The 13988-nt window shown below is 39.4% G+C and overlaps 1 protein-coding gene across 1 annotated transcript in view; it reads left to right on the top strand.

The window, feature by feature from the left end:
• cntnap2a (contactin associated protein 2a) overlaps window positions 1-13988 on the top strand; it is a 201507-nt gene that overhangs the window by 29292 nt on the left and 158227 nt on the right. The window contains exon 3 of the mRNA XM_044340234.1: window positions 10480-10627. The gene's annotated coding sequence lies outside the window, so the exon portion shown is untranslated. The remainder of the gene's footprint in view (window positions 1-10479; window positions 10628-13988) is intronic.

The following is a 13988-nucleotide window of genomic DNA, read 5'->3' as shown; positions in this document are numbered from 1 at the left end:
CCACCATGAGTGAACCTGGTCAGGTTAGGCTAACACATTGTCACTAATTTTGGGGTTAACCCCCTTCACTTTTCAAGCCAATGGAGAAACATCAGACGAGACTTTTCTTTGTCTTGAGAAGCTGCAGCATTTATTAAATAACACACTGTAGCCTGTACTGTACATTTACTGCCAGACTGATAACTTACTGCTAACCTTTTCCATTATTCCACTCACATTCACTGTCACTTTACTGCCACTTGCTCAACCACACACTTGCTATGCACACACACATTACGCACTGCCCTATTCCTTAACGGAGCTACACTACTCTTATAACGGTGCCTTCCACTAGTGGATGACTCAGAACAATTCCACGCTAATGTAAGGTGTTATCATGCTTGCACAGTGTGCGAGTGAAAATCATTAGTAGCCCATTGATATTGATGATTGTGTGAAATTTTAGGAGCAGCGCTTGTAATTTTGCAGCGGTGGTGCACCAATGCAGGAGGAATATAGGGGAAACACTGTGAAAAAAGGAAAGAAAAAAAAAAGATTTCTGACTTTTTTAACATGAGTGATTTTCCCAGCTGTAAGATATAAATTCTCCATGTTTTTGCATCTTATTAAATACAGACATCAAGTGCCTCATAAATTTACATGTACATTTTAGACATTTGGCTGACACTTTTAGAGGGGGTTACATTTGGAGAAAAAAGAGGAAAGTAAGTGCACATTAGTGCAAAGGACCAGAAAGACAGCACTAAAGTAAAGGGCAGCACCAAAGCAAGGAAAATTAATAAAATGTCTCAAGGACAAAAAAAGCAACAATTCTTGCATGTGTATTACAGTGCTCATAAAGGAGGGGTCCATATGAAGATGCAAGAAAATGGTCTGGAATTAAAGTCTGCGGTAGGGCTGCGGTATTTAGGTACTCTTGCAGAGCAATATAATAATAATAATAATAATAATAATAATAATAATAATAATAATAATAAATATGATAAAAATATTATGGTGAATTATATACTTTTAATATGTTTATGTGCATACATATTGTATTAGAACAACAAACTGGTTTCAGTCTAGACTGTCCTACCATGGGAAATGTCAGGAAGGGTCATTTCAGCAAATGCCCCAAAGGATGTAGGTTTTAAGTAACAAAGCCATAGTAGTTATGACAGTTGTGTATTGGGAGCAGAGGAATTAGTGTGATGTTGTTATAGAGTCAAAAAACCTGCAGAAGGAGGAGATTGCAGTGGATGGCTGAGTTTGCAAAAAGTGGGACTTTAATATGGAAGACCACTGTTTCTTGTTTCCTACCGATAGTCATAGTCATCATTGGTTTCTTTTAACCATGACCACAGTTGATCCCTAACCTTGAAGGGGTTGCAATTTTAACCCAAATCAAGGTGTTTTTGTAATGTTAACCCAACCCTAACCATGATCTTGCCCTAACTCTAACCCTAGCCGAGTTGCTTCTATGCCTAAACCTAACCAAAACTTAACCATACTATCATCACATGATAAAACTGATTTATTTGTCGGTTTTAGAAGGGACAGACAAATGATGTCATCTAGCTGCAGGGGTGGTTCTTCTTTGCATTTTTGCCTTTATGACATGCAAAATTGAACAAGGCACATTTTGGGACATTGTGGTTACATGGTATGCTTCTCAACTGCTAGGCTACTGATCACTCCAACAGCTTATTTTTGTGTGATTTTAGCATATATTACACACAAAATAATTTCATGTTTACCTGGTGAATCTGAAGCCTGCTAAATGTCATCTTGTAATTGAGCAATCAGGAGGGATGGTCCACATCTCTGCAGGAGTGCTGCTAGAGTTTATCTTTTTATTTACTATGCTTATATATGTGTGTGTGTGTGTGTGTGTCATATTGCAATAATACTCTAAAAGCTTCACTTATGATGATTCAGACTAACTAAATCAAAATGAAGTTTCTGAATAAAAAGCATGTTTGTATGAGTAGGAGAGCAAGTGAAATGTTGGCTTCACTGTGATCACAAGTAGGAGAAAAGGAATTATTATGTAAAGAGAAATATTTGACTTATTTCTTTGCTCTAATTATAGCTGTGCAATGTAGCCAACAACCACATCAAGTACAACATTGTTCTTAAGAAAACCCTCCAATGTTTGAACAATGATAGCCTTTCATTACCTCATCTAAAAATAACTGTGAAGATGAACACATGCATAACATTATTGGTTCTATCTAAATGGTGCTTCACATCAGTGACACTGTTCTTGCTGTCACGACAATAGGCCACTATGGGGAAAAACATTTTATTCAAGTGATTGCTCTTTGCCTGTAATACAAGAGAAACAAAAGACGATTGTTGTTTAATCGAAGTATTAGAGCACCTACTTTCTCACTGATTATTGGTTGTTATGGAGATAATCATTCATTACAAAAAATATTATGTAAAGATGAATACAGTCAACTGAGCATTGTTGAACCAAAGCCCATGCTTTCCAAGACATCATGTAATGAGTCAAGTCACAGATGGTGAAGATCCATTGCTACTACCAAAACAGCAACTGGTGCCAGCTGATAAGACAGACTGGGGAGGGGATCAATGGAGATCCATTTACGTTAGATGAAATGGGGTGCACTCATTGTATATTAATGTAAGATCTTTAAGAGGTTTAGTATTGGGTTTGATGTGTGTATTCATAGATACAACCCCTTTTATGATCCTGACCCAGACTGATCCTATTGACCCAGCACATAAACTGCAAAACAAGGTGATCAGGCACCCATATGAATGAGCACATGTACATGCACACACCACTTCACTCACAGCGACTACTGCTTACTAATTGCCATTGGCCATTGCAAATGAATTATTACATCAAACATTAAAGTCCAAAATATTTGAATTCAAGCAATCAGACCACAGAGGAACGCATTGCTTGCAGTCATGGATATGACTTTTTATGGCTTTTTTCATCTACATTGATATAAAGTCTCGTCTGACTTTCAGCTCAGTATCTTGATCCGCTGCAGTGACTTCACAGGACTTGAACGTCAGCTTCTTTAATGTCACTTCACTCCATTCCAGATAAGACTTGTACGGAAATTAAAAATTGCTGAGTGTGAATAACGAGGATGATGAATTCAAATAGATAGAGAGGACACTTCCCAGTGGGTCATGGAAGTCTCATGTGGTACAACTTAAGTGGTTACTATGAAATTTGAATAATACCGTCAAGAACATGACTATTATACTTGTATGACAACACATGACACTAAAGAGTCCAGTGAAATCACACCTTTGCGTCTGTGTTTCATGACAGTGTTGTCAAAAGGTTTGTTGTAGCTATTTCATACTCTTATTAACTGTCTTATTAACCACTTAAAGGGTAATTCTGATTTCAAGCTTATGTACTGATGTTTACCGGGGCAAGCTTGTCCTCCAGAATTCCAAATAAATAGGATTTATACATAAATTATTTCAAACATTCGTCTCTGAGTCAGACTGAAACCAGCCACCTGGAACAGCCATTATGGCTAATTGCATAGGGATCTACCTCCGGGCTGGTTTGTTTACATGTATAAGGTTGACTTTAGCCTTTGTTCTAAAAACTAAATGCAATGATGGACTATTTCATGGACTACTATGAAGACGATTGCGAGTCATTTCACTTTGATGGCCAACCACACTTGTTCGAAGTGGGGTACACAGAGAGGAGCCAAAACAAATAGAAGAGGAAAAATAAACAATGGAGGCACATGCAGAAAAGCAACCAGTGGTGTTCCTGTAATCATTATTCTCCTGCCCGGTGAAGAGGAAAACTTTTGCTACACAGTGGGACCTGTTGATGCCAAATGTGGTGTGTCTGCTGCATGACTGTTTCACCTCAAAAATCAACTGGAAGCGACGCCGGCCAAATGGTCAGCTCTTCATATGGTAAGAAGAAATGTGTATACAACACATAAAATGCTACGTGAGGGATTAAGCTGTAGGAGGCTTGCGCAGCTTGCCTCGGTATACGTCGTTTTGAGTGAGTCCTTGTTTCCCCAAATCTTTATAACCGAGCTGGTGAATGCAAAATTAGCATGACCCATAGAACCACAATAGCCACATTTATGGGGACTACATCAAGTTGAAATAAACCAGATTTGTCCTTTAAGAATGTCCACATGACTGTTGGTGATGATTGGCTGACGCATCTGTCTGACTAATTTTGCTGAACAGAACTTGCTTCTTTCCAAATGGTTCTTGTGGGTCTTGAAATTAATGTCAAAGCTTTGAGGGAATAGGCAGGGAAGGAAGAAGGAGGGAAGAGAAGAGGAGTCAGACATTCACAAGTGTGAATATGCTGGCTGCTACAAACATCATGTCAAAACACACATACACTGACATATAATGAGGTCATGAGGCGTTTGCAGGTACAGACGAATGTACACACACAAACATAGCGACTTAGCTCCACTGGTGTACCTGTGAGGTTTTATAGCAGAGCCAGGGAGGCTGTCTTCACTCCATCAGTGTTAGTCCCCTGGTGAGCAGAGGGGAGAAAAGGTGCCAAATGTTCACAGTCTGAGTAATGGGCTCTTAAAACTCTATTCTTTCCATGTGTGTGTGTCTGTCTGTCTGTCTGTCCTTGCCAGGCTCTCTGTAAAATTTAATTCAATGCAGGGCAATATTTTGCACACTAATGATAATTAAGTGAAGTTAGAGGGGGAACTACTGATGATGATGTGATGTCAAAATGTTTTGGAATTTTTACAGAGCACCGTCTTTTTTTTGGTTTGCGCTATAGTAATAAATGAGGTCATTATTAGCATGAAATATTCTGGAAGTGTTTCTCTTTTTTTTCTCCAAATATTGTGTGTTAAGCAAAGAAAAATATTCCCGTTCCCTTTGACGCCAGCTCTTAGGGAGCTCCTTTTAGTGGGTGAGAGCAGTTAATGAGAGGAGGAATGCTCCGGCAAACAGCTGTAACAGATCTGATAATGGACTTGTTCAAATAAAATAACACAAAGAATGTCAGAAGTACCTTGCTTGCACAAATGGAAATATTTATTGATTGCATGGCTTTAATGCACAGAAATCAATAAAAGTGCACAGAGCAAAAGCTGGACATGCAGTAAATGGTTCTAATATGCAGATATACAATGTTTTTTAAGCACAACACACTTCCTCAGGTTGTGTAAGAAGGTAGTGAAGGTGGACGCTAGAAATAAGGAAAAAAGAAGCAGGAGGCATGATGTCACCAGGGACAGACCACATGATATCAAAAGCCATTAGATATAATATATACGTAACTAAGAGAGATCACCAGAAACATAAATGTAATAAACATTACCTACAATAGTAATTAAAAGAAACAAGAAAATGTAATGCCTGTCTGGAGCTGTAGACCCAGATCAGAAATCCATTTAGCTTCTGCCTGCAGCAGAACTTGGTTTTGGTCTCCAATCCTAGTGGGAAGCTTGATTGACTGTGACTCAAATTTTAAATTCTGTCAGCGAGTGTCAAGAAGAAGTGGTTAGCAGAGAAGATGAAGAATCTCTCCCACTGAGGCAACATTTTGTGTTCAGTAGGACCTGCTCTCCAGGCCCACTATATTTTACAGACATATAGTTTTGGGCACAATAACTGAATAATATGAATCATCTATTGGGAGGCTCAAGTAACGAGATATTTAAGTGAGAGCTTTTTCACTTTTGGGATTTATAACCTATGCGAGTGTGTGGGGAAAAGGGTTGACTGAGCCACACATAGATTCTACCTTGTCAAAAGCTTTGTGTTTTGTAGTGGCAGGCTTGAATTGATCACAGCAGTCTCTGAGGTTAGGTATATTTAAAGGTTACATTAGCCTTCCTTCTGAAAACACCATGTAATTGCAGAACGTGCCAGTGCCTCTTGTAAAAGCCATGTACCATGTACTATTTTCCCACAATGAGCTTGTAACAGGAGTCCCGTACACTTATTGATGAAAACATTTTATTCTATTCTCGAAATAAAATGTGTAGTATTTTTTTACGCTGTAACGCTCACTGTCCGCAATTCTCTATAATTCTCTGAATCTGTAAAACTGTTTAAAGATTCATGACTTAAATTCAGTACTACTACAGTCTGTCCTGTTTTCTTGGCAGAGTGAAGGCACATACCCAGACAAACACAACCACCCACAGGGCTTCACAGAAACACAAATTTCTCTATGGTCCTTCTTTTTTGTCCCGTATACTTGTCGATAAAAACAAAAGAGCAGACCAGTCCGGACTGATTTCCCCAGCCTCGGTTTGAAAGACACACACACACACACAAATCCACACACCCGCGCACGCACAATGGCCCTGGACTCTGGGTTGGTCTAACAAAGGGTCCAGCAGCAACTAGCAAACGCCAGAAGCTTTCACTTGTTGTTTCTCAGTATCTTGAGATCTGTTCTCTGGAAAGGCCTGTCTCTGGCTGTCAAAACAGAGACACACAAACACAAACACAGGCATGCACTCACACACATATGGATAGATATTCACTAACACACAAACACACAGAAACAACAGATGCACATTCAGGAAATGAAAAACATGCGGACAGGGAGAATAAGCAAGTGAGCAAGGAGTAGGAACGAGGGAGAGCTGCTGAGTAAATGGTTGTATAAGTGCGTGTGTTTGAATGTCAGGATGTGTGTATGGGTGGAAGTCATGCCAACATCTTGTTTACATGGCCACTGATGTGTGTTTGTGTGTGCGTGTGTGTGTGCAAGACATAGCAGTCCAGGGGGGTATTTGTTGACCAGCTGTAGAAAAGTGATTGGCTTGTTCAGTCTTGAGTGACAGCAGCCTCAGTGTTCCAAATGCCCAACAAGTAGACTCGCTGGCTCTCAGCTTCCCTCATTATTTTTGTTTTCCAAGTCAAGTTTCCTCTCATTGCTTTTCCTCCACTGATCTCATGGATCGCTAAAATCATGCCTCAGCTCTGTGCTGTTTTTTGACTCTCATCTGAGGTTTTCTTTACCAACTTTGCTTATTTAAACTTTTAAAATACAGCATGTTTGGTTTGTAATATTCTTAAAGTTTACACACATCCTCACAGGAATATGAAAATATAGGAGTAAATATTTTTTCAGTTTGAATCTACTAAGGATTCCCAAATGCACCAACATTTATTTTTGATGTGATACTGCAATATATTTTTAACTCAGTAGTTTGACGTACATAGAATTAATACATATAAATTTTAAATAGTTCAGGCTTAAACACTCACAAACCCATAAGGGCGTGTACACACACACACACACACACACACACACACACACACACACACACACACACACACACACGTACATACTCTGGGAAAAACTGAAAGTTGCTTCAGGCACTTTTAGGCCTTTGTTGCCGTAAATTACCTCAGTTCTTGATTAAACAAAACGTCAAAGTGTCTAAGCTCTTAAGTTGTCTAACCCTTACACACACATACATACACACACAAATTACTCGTTGGTTTGCTGGTTAATGATTTTACTTTGTAGGAGAGGGAATTAAATGGTTGACTTAGCAGACTTTTCCGAGGGGTTCGGCATCCGCAACTTTTTCTTCACCTTCAGCCTCCTCCTCCTCCTCCTCATCCTCCTCTCTTTCCTACCCTACCTTCTGCCCTCCGCTCTGCATAGTAATGCCTTTGAATTGAGCTGTTCATTCAGCCAAGCACAGATAAGTGCTGAACAGTGGGATGAACACAAAAGAGAAATAAAAGAAGGAAGCTGGAAAACGGTGATGTGGGGGTTGGGAGGTGTGGTGCAGCTTTTGGATGGAGACGAAAAATGGTTTTGTTCTCTCTCTCTATCTTCCTTTCTCTCCCTTCCTCTCTCTTATACTTTGACAAGGGCAAGGAGAGGAAAGTGTCGGATGGACAAAAAGAAGTAAAGTCATTGGCACACAGTCAGCCAAATCCTCAGTAGAGGATTACAGATTGCAGACTTTTTAAAAATTATTTTATTTTCAACTGAAATAAGCTTAGGGGTGATATCAGGTTTTAACGTTGCAAAAAGGTTTAAATGGCAAGGTGGTGAGCGGGCGGTTGTGTGTGTGCATATATACTTGCATGTGTGCATGTAAATGGGTACATTTGTGCTTTTTGTGCTTCGAATCCTGAGCCAGGACCACAGGCATTTTGGAAACAGAATGGTGAAGGATAAACATGCAATAGAGAGCACAGGATGTGAAGGAGGATTGAGAAGATTTGACAGGAAAAGAGAAGGATGAGAAGAGTTTGAGAGAGAGAAACAGAGAAATGTACAAACAACTCCAGCTGCTAGCCCCAGTGATTAAAGAAATATTTCATTTTTTATCCATTTTTCCGTCTTTCAGATGCTTGTTTTTATGCATTGGCATGTAATGTGAAGGTATGTTAAACTAGAAGGTTAGCTTATAGTTCAACTCATGCACAGGAAATATGATTTCTGCAACTCCGAAGACCGTTTGCCTTGTGTTGTTTTAAGATTTTTTGTTGAGAAACATATTTCAAAAATACACATAAATACAGTTATAAACAGGAGGTGAATTAGATGATGTCATTTATTTTTTAATTTTAATGTTTAAAGTTTTAGTGTCATTTAGTTTAGTGTCACAAGTAAGAAAATAATGCTTGAGTTTATCTTACTTTGAGTATGCAGAGAATGTCAAATTTCCCACAAAGCCACCAGAAACTTTAACTAACTAGTGATATAATGTTTATGGCTGGTGACATATAATACTCGGTGAACCATCTCCCTCAAAAACAGCATACTGTAACTCCCCTTGAACAACTCACTTAACCCAGATCTTCAAGACCTGTGCACCTGCAGAGAGCCGAAACTGCAGTCAAAGTATACCGAACGACTCCCCAATGAGTCATGTGGAGCTGTGTGAATTTGAAGCAGGATGCTAATAAAAAAAAAGCGTGTGTGTATTTGTGCGCTCAGTTAACCTTTCCTGTATAAAGAAAGATTAAAAATGAAAGTGAGGGAAAGACGCTGAGGAGATAGAAGCACCGTTCACCTTGTGTCCACTCCCTCACTACAGTGGATGTTCAGTAGCTCTGAGCTTAGAGTGAACTCTTGACCATCTTCTCCTTTGGAGATAGTGTATCTTCAGGGGTACACACTTGGGTCACTGAGGAGTCAGCTCAAAGCAGACTGTCTGAGTAAAGCTTTTTTTTTTCTCCACTCTCATCCACTGCCCTGCCCATTTCATGTCTTATCTAGAATAGCACATGGCTGTGTAGTGTCTTGCTCTCATCTAGTTACCTGCTAGGCCTTTAATGATGCTTCTCCCTGATGGTTCACGCCAAATGCTCTGTGCATATCTGTGTAGAAGAAAAGCATGGGGAACAGGGTGATGGTGTGTATGTTTATTTCACAGAGGAGAAGAAAGCGCGGAAGTGAAAATAGTTCAGGGACTGAGGTGAGGTGGATTAGTGGGTGGTTAGAGGTTTTCTCCATCATGTGCGAGGTCAAGTAAAAGAGAAGATACTGAGCAGGAGAGAGGAGGAAAGAGGCAAGAAAGGAGAAGAGAGGAGTCAAAAGAAGATGACATGTTATAGTAACCAGTGTCTTTTTATGGACTAAGCCAAGTTTCTATACTATTCTGTGATTCTGCATTAGGACATCTAGTAGGTGTTGAAGACATTTTCCAAATTGAGCTATCCGTCAGCAACAAGATTTACTAATGCAGTTGCGACACAAAAGTCGAGCAAAAGCCAGAGTCAAATCAAAACAACAAAAATGAAGCAAAATGATACCCACATTCACTGAAAGCTTTTAAATTGGCTAAATTACATAACATTTCTGAGAAATAATGTCGCTTGCATCCCCAAATTTATATCGCTATATTTGTCGCTGCATTTTGATTAGCAGCTGATGTCACACTCTGTTGGAGTCATCACCACATGATGAATTGTTTTGAAAAGTAACTTTTTTTTTTTAAAGGTGCATGCAAGGAAAATGCATTGTTTTGATCTAATTTTACACCAGACCCAGAAAAGGCTTAATCATACGCCTGATCCCCTGTTTCGTTCTCTTCGTTGTGGGCTTTGTACATATTTGTTTTGTTTGTAGACAATATGTTGTTTTCCAGAGGCTGAGATTTCAGACACAGTACTGGCTGAATGTTTAGAGCACAGTGATAATATGACAAGGAGCTGTAAACCTCACTAGTTCCAAGCTCCTCTGAATCTTTGGGACTAAATATGAAACGACGAGAACAGGGAGTTTCTCACATGCACTATGAGTTGAATACAATGTGCAATTTCCTCTTCAAATCCCCTGCAGTCAGATTGTCTTATGGCAGGCATATTAGATATGTAGACTCATAATTATTTTGTATGTTTTGTGAATGTGTGTACCTTTAGGGCAGGATGTGGTGAGTGGAACAAATACTCTTGCTCCAAGTCCCGAAGCTGCTTGTTTGACTGCAGGCTTGTGGCTTTGATGTATTTAATTTCATTGTGTGTGTGTGTGTGTGTGACTATTTGTGTTCACAGGCCTTCTCTGGAAACTCAAACTCGGAGAGCTCCGTTCGCCATGAGCTGCAGCAGGGAATCGTGGCTCGCTTCCTGAAGCTCGTCCCACTGGACTGGAGCGAGGAGGGACGGATCGGTCTGCGCATAGAAGTCTATGGCTGCTCATACTGTGAGTTCACATACTGTACAGTAGACTAGCACACTATATATTCTATTCTTCTCTTCACACTTTTTCTCACCTGTAACACCTGTAATCTTCACACAATTAATTGCACTTTACTTTTGTATTTCCAGAGACCATACAAACACACTGTGAACCTGTTCATGCTGCAGAAAGTATTATTAACATTTATATTTATGGATCCATGGGGAGACCCTAATCATACTCTGTCAGCTCCAATCAAGTCACAATAAGTGTTCCTTCATTATGAGCTAATTCTGTATAAGAATGAAACACAAACCCAGTGTGCAAACCTGTTTGGATAGACACACGCACACACACACACACGCAAAAAAAACTTAATGTGCAAAAATATGCAGAGCAGAGTTACAGACTGGCAGACACATGCAGATGCACACACTCACACAGCTTTCTAACAAATGTATCATCCAGGGAACTGACTCTCTTGCAGCCTCTTTGCTCTCATCCTATTAAAGGCTGCCAAATTGATTTTGATAACAATTTTCAATTAAGGCTCTGCATAAATTACTGTTATAAGTGACACACGTACATCTTTCATTCTGGAGATGCGATTGCACCATGCGTGGATATGTCAGCGTGTGTGTGTGTGTGTGTGTGAATACAAGGGCATGTACTGCATTCCAGTCAGTCCTCAGCCTTTTTCATTATATTTCCCTTGTTTCATTTCCTTCCCATGTTAAAAGAAAAACAAGTCAGTAGTGATAAGGATGACAAGATGTGGTACACATAGACACACATATACACACATACACAAACACACACACACTGATGCACACATACTGTATGTATACACAGACGCACAGAACAACAAAAGTGCAGCCATCCAGTCCACTTTAAGTTTACATCCCTCATACACACCCACCACTTCACTCACAAACAACTTCATCGGGCGGATGAAAACTTCACCACTAATACATCTGACTGCTTTTGTGCTTAGATAAAGTCAAGTAGTTTCTGCTGCTATTTTTAAGTAAAATTGCTTGTATCCCTACATTCCCAAACAGTGATCTCAGAAGTCTTAATCTGGGCTAAAAAACCCTGAAACCTGAATTTGATTTGGGAAAATTTGCATTATTATTTGTTAGAATTTCTTAAAGGCACATTATATTTTAAGCCACTGCATTTGCCAGGTTTGCCATGATAATTCAGCTATGCTTTGCTTCTCCACAAGAAAATACAGCAGGCAGTAAAGACATTTTTTTTACAGACTGTAAACTATGAATAGCCTCAATCATATGCAGAAACACAGAAGCGGGTAGCAACACAGGGTCTGCTCAGATCACTTCATAATTTATGAGAGATATTTACTTATAGTTTTCCAAATATAAAACATGCTGTTCAAGTCAGACTCAACAAGATATATTTCTCAACTTTACAGAAAGAAATGCTGGAACAATCAATAGCTTACACAACAGCGGAGCTGGCTGTCAAGCACTGGCGGTTTTGTGAGTTGTAAACAAAAAATGGCAGTAACATACCTGAAACAATCTATACAAGCACAGTATTTTCTGAAGTGTTGACCATTTTTGTTTTTCAATAAATAAAAAAAGATGATAAATTGATGCAAGTTGGCTGGCTCACCACTGGCATCACTCGCTTGCTAAATGTGAAAGTATACTTAGACTGACTAGACTGACTAAAGATTAGATTTTATGTAGATTTGATTTGATTTGGTTTTATTTATTCTGCAGCTCCTCCACTGGCTTGTCAGTAGTCTCACAGCAGTGTGTCAGGTATTTATGTAGTATTATGAATGTTTCTGCAAAGGCCCTGTTGAAATTTAATACCTACTGGCTGTAATCACCATCTAAATGCATAGGAGGCTTGTAAATGAAAAATGTCATCTCTTTAGGCTCCTATTTCTGTTCTCCTTCCATATATGTTTGACATGCTGCACCATCCAACAGGCCTTGTTCACAGGAGACATTTTTGACATGTCACAGCAGGAAAAGCACAGGTGTAAATAATCAAAATCAGTGTTGAATGAAGTCCATTTAGCTGCTTCAGTTTCAGGGTTGTGGTATTGTGCATGCTGGCTCACTGTCACACTGTTGTAGCTCAAGAAATAAAAAAAGGGTCCCCTTTGTTTTCGAAGTGTTTGCAGAATATATAAATATGAACTTTTTCTCCATCAAAAATTCCCCTTCAGTCAATCATACCATATAATAATAGATAAAATAGAGAATCCGAGCTCCAAAATCCTACAACATAAACAACAGTAAAGTCATTCTGAGGTTTAGGGAAAAGAAGGGAAAAGATGAGAAGTCTTTTCCTGCTTCAACAACAACTATCATTGATGTGACTTTAACTGGCACCTGCTCCTGCAGTGCTGTTCTAGAGCCAGTAGGAAAACACTGTGATTATAGTTAACTCCCAGATGTAAATGCATTTCAGCTGTGTGAAATAAATCATGATGAAACAACAGATCATGCGGGCTCTTTCCAAACATCCTGTTTTAGATTAAAATAAGACACATGCACATACTCTTGCATACGTATCTTGCAAATGCCCTGGTATCCTGTCATTCAACAAGACAGACAGACAGACAGATAATTTGCTATATAGTGCCCTGGGTAAACAACAATACTATTAAAAGAAAATATCAGTTTCAAGTGCGAATAGGCTCTGAGAGTTTGTGTTTGTGACAGATATGAATTTTGTCCACCACACCTTGACATCTGTCAGATGAAACACATAATAAATACACAATCAGGTAAATACATGCTTACAACTCAGATATCAGGGATGACACAGGGAGAGAGAGACATTTACGTGCACACACGCCTACACATGTACACATACACACACTCCCCACTCATCTGGTGCATCATCTTTCAGAGTTGCCTGTCAGCTGTGTTTTGAAGCCTGCGGTGCTTTCTCATGATTACGCTGTCACTGCTCCTATCTTCAGCATTCAGTCAAAAAATGAGAACTCATACATTTGTCTGTTCATCTACCCATCCTTCAACTCCTCCCTCAACTCTCCAGCTCTCCTAGAATCAGCCTAAATGTTTTCCTGCTTCCCAATCCAAAGATAAAAGAGAGGAGAAGGACAGCGTTGGGCAATGACAAAGAAAATAGGATGAAAGAAGGAAGCACAAAAAAAGAGAAGTAGTAGGAGGAGAAGGGGGCAGATAAATATAGATGTTATGTTCCCAGCATAATCACCAAATATGTTGGTTGTAGATGGTAATTCTGGGTTTTTGAAAATGTATGATAATTAAATGCAATAGCATATTATGACTCATCTAGGACTGTACAATAAAAAGCTGTGTGTGTATGCGCGTGTGCCAGAGCTAGAGGCTATAAAGGAGTCGTGATCCACCAT

The sequence above is a fragment of the Thunnus albacares genome, chromosome 21 (genome assembly GCF_914725855.1).
Source record: "Thunnus albacares chromosome 21, fThuAlb1.1, whole genome shotgun sequence".
Lineage (NCBI taxonomy): Eukaryota > Metazoa > Chordata > Actinopteri > Scombriformes > Scombridae > Thunnus > Thunnus albacares.
This window is presented reverse-complemented; position numbering and strand designations above follow the sequence as displayed.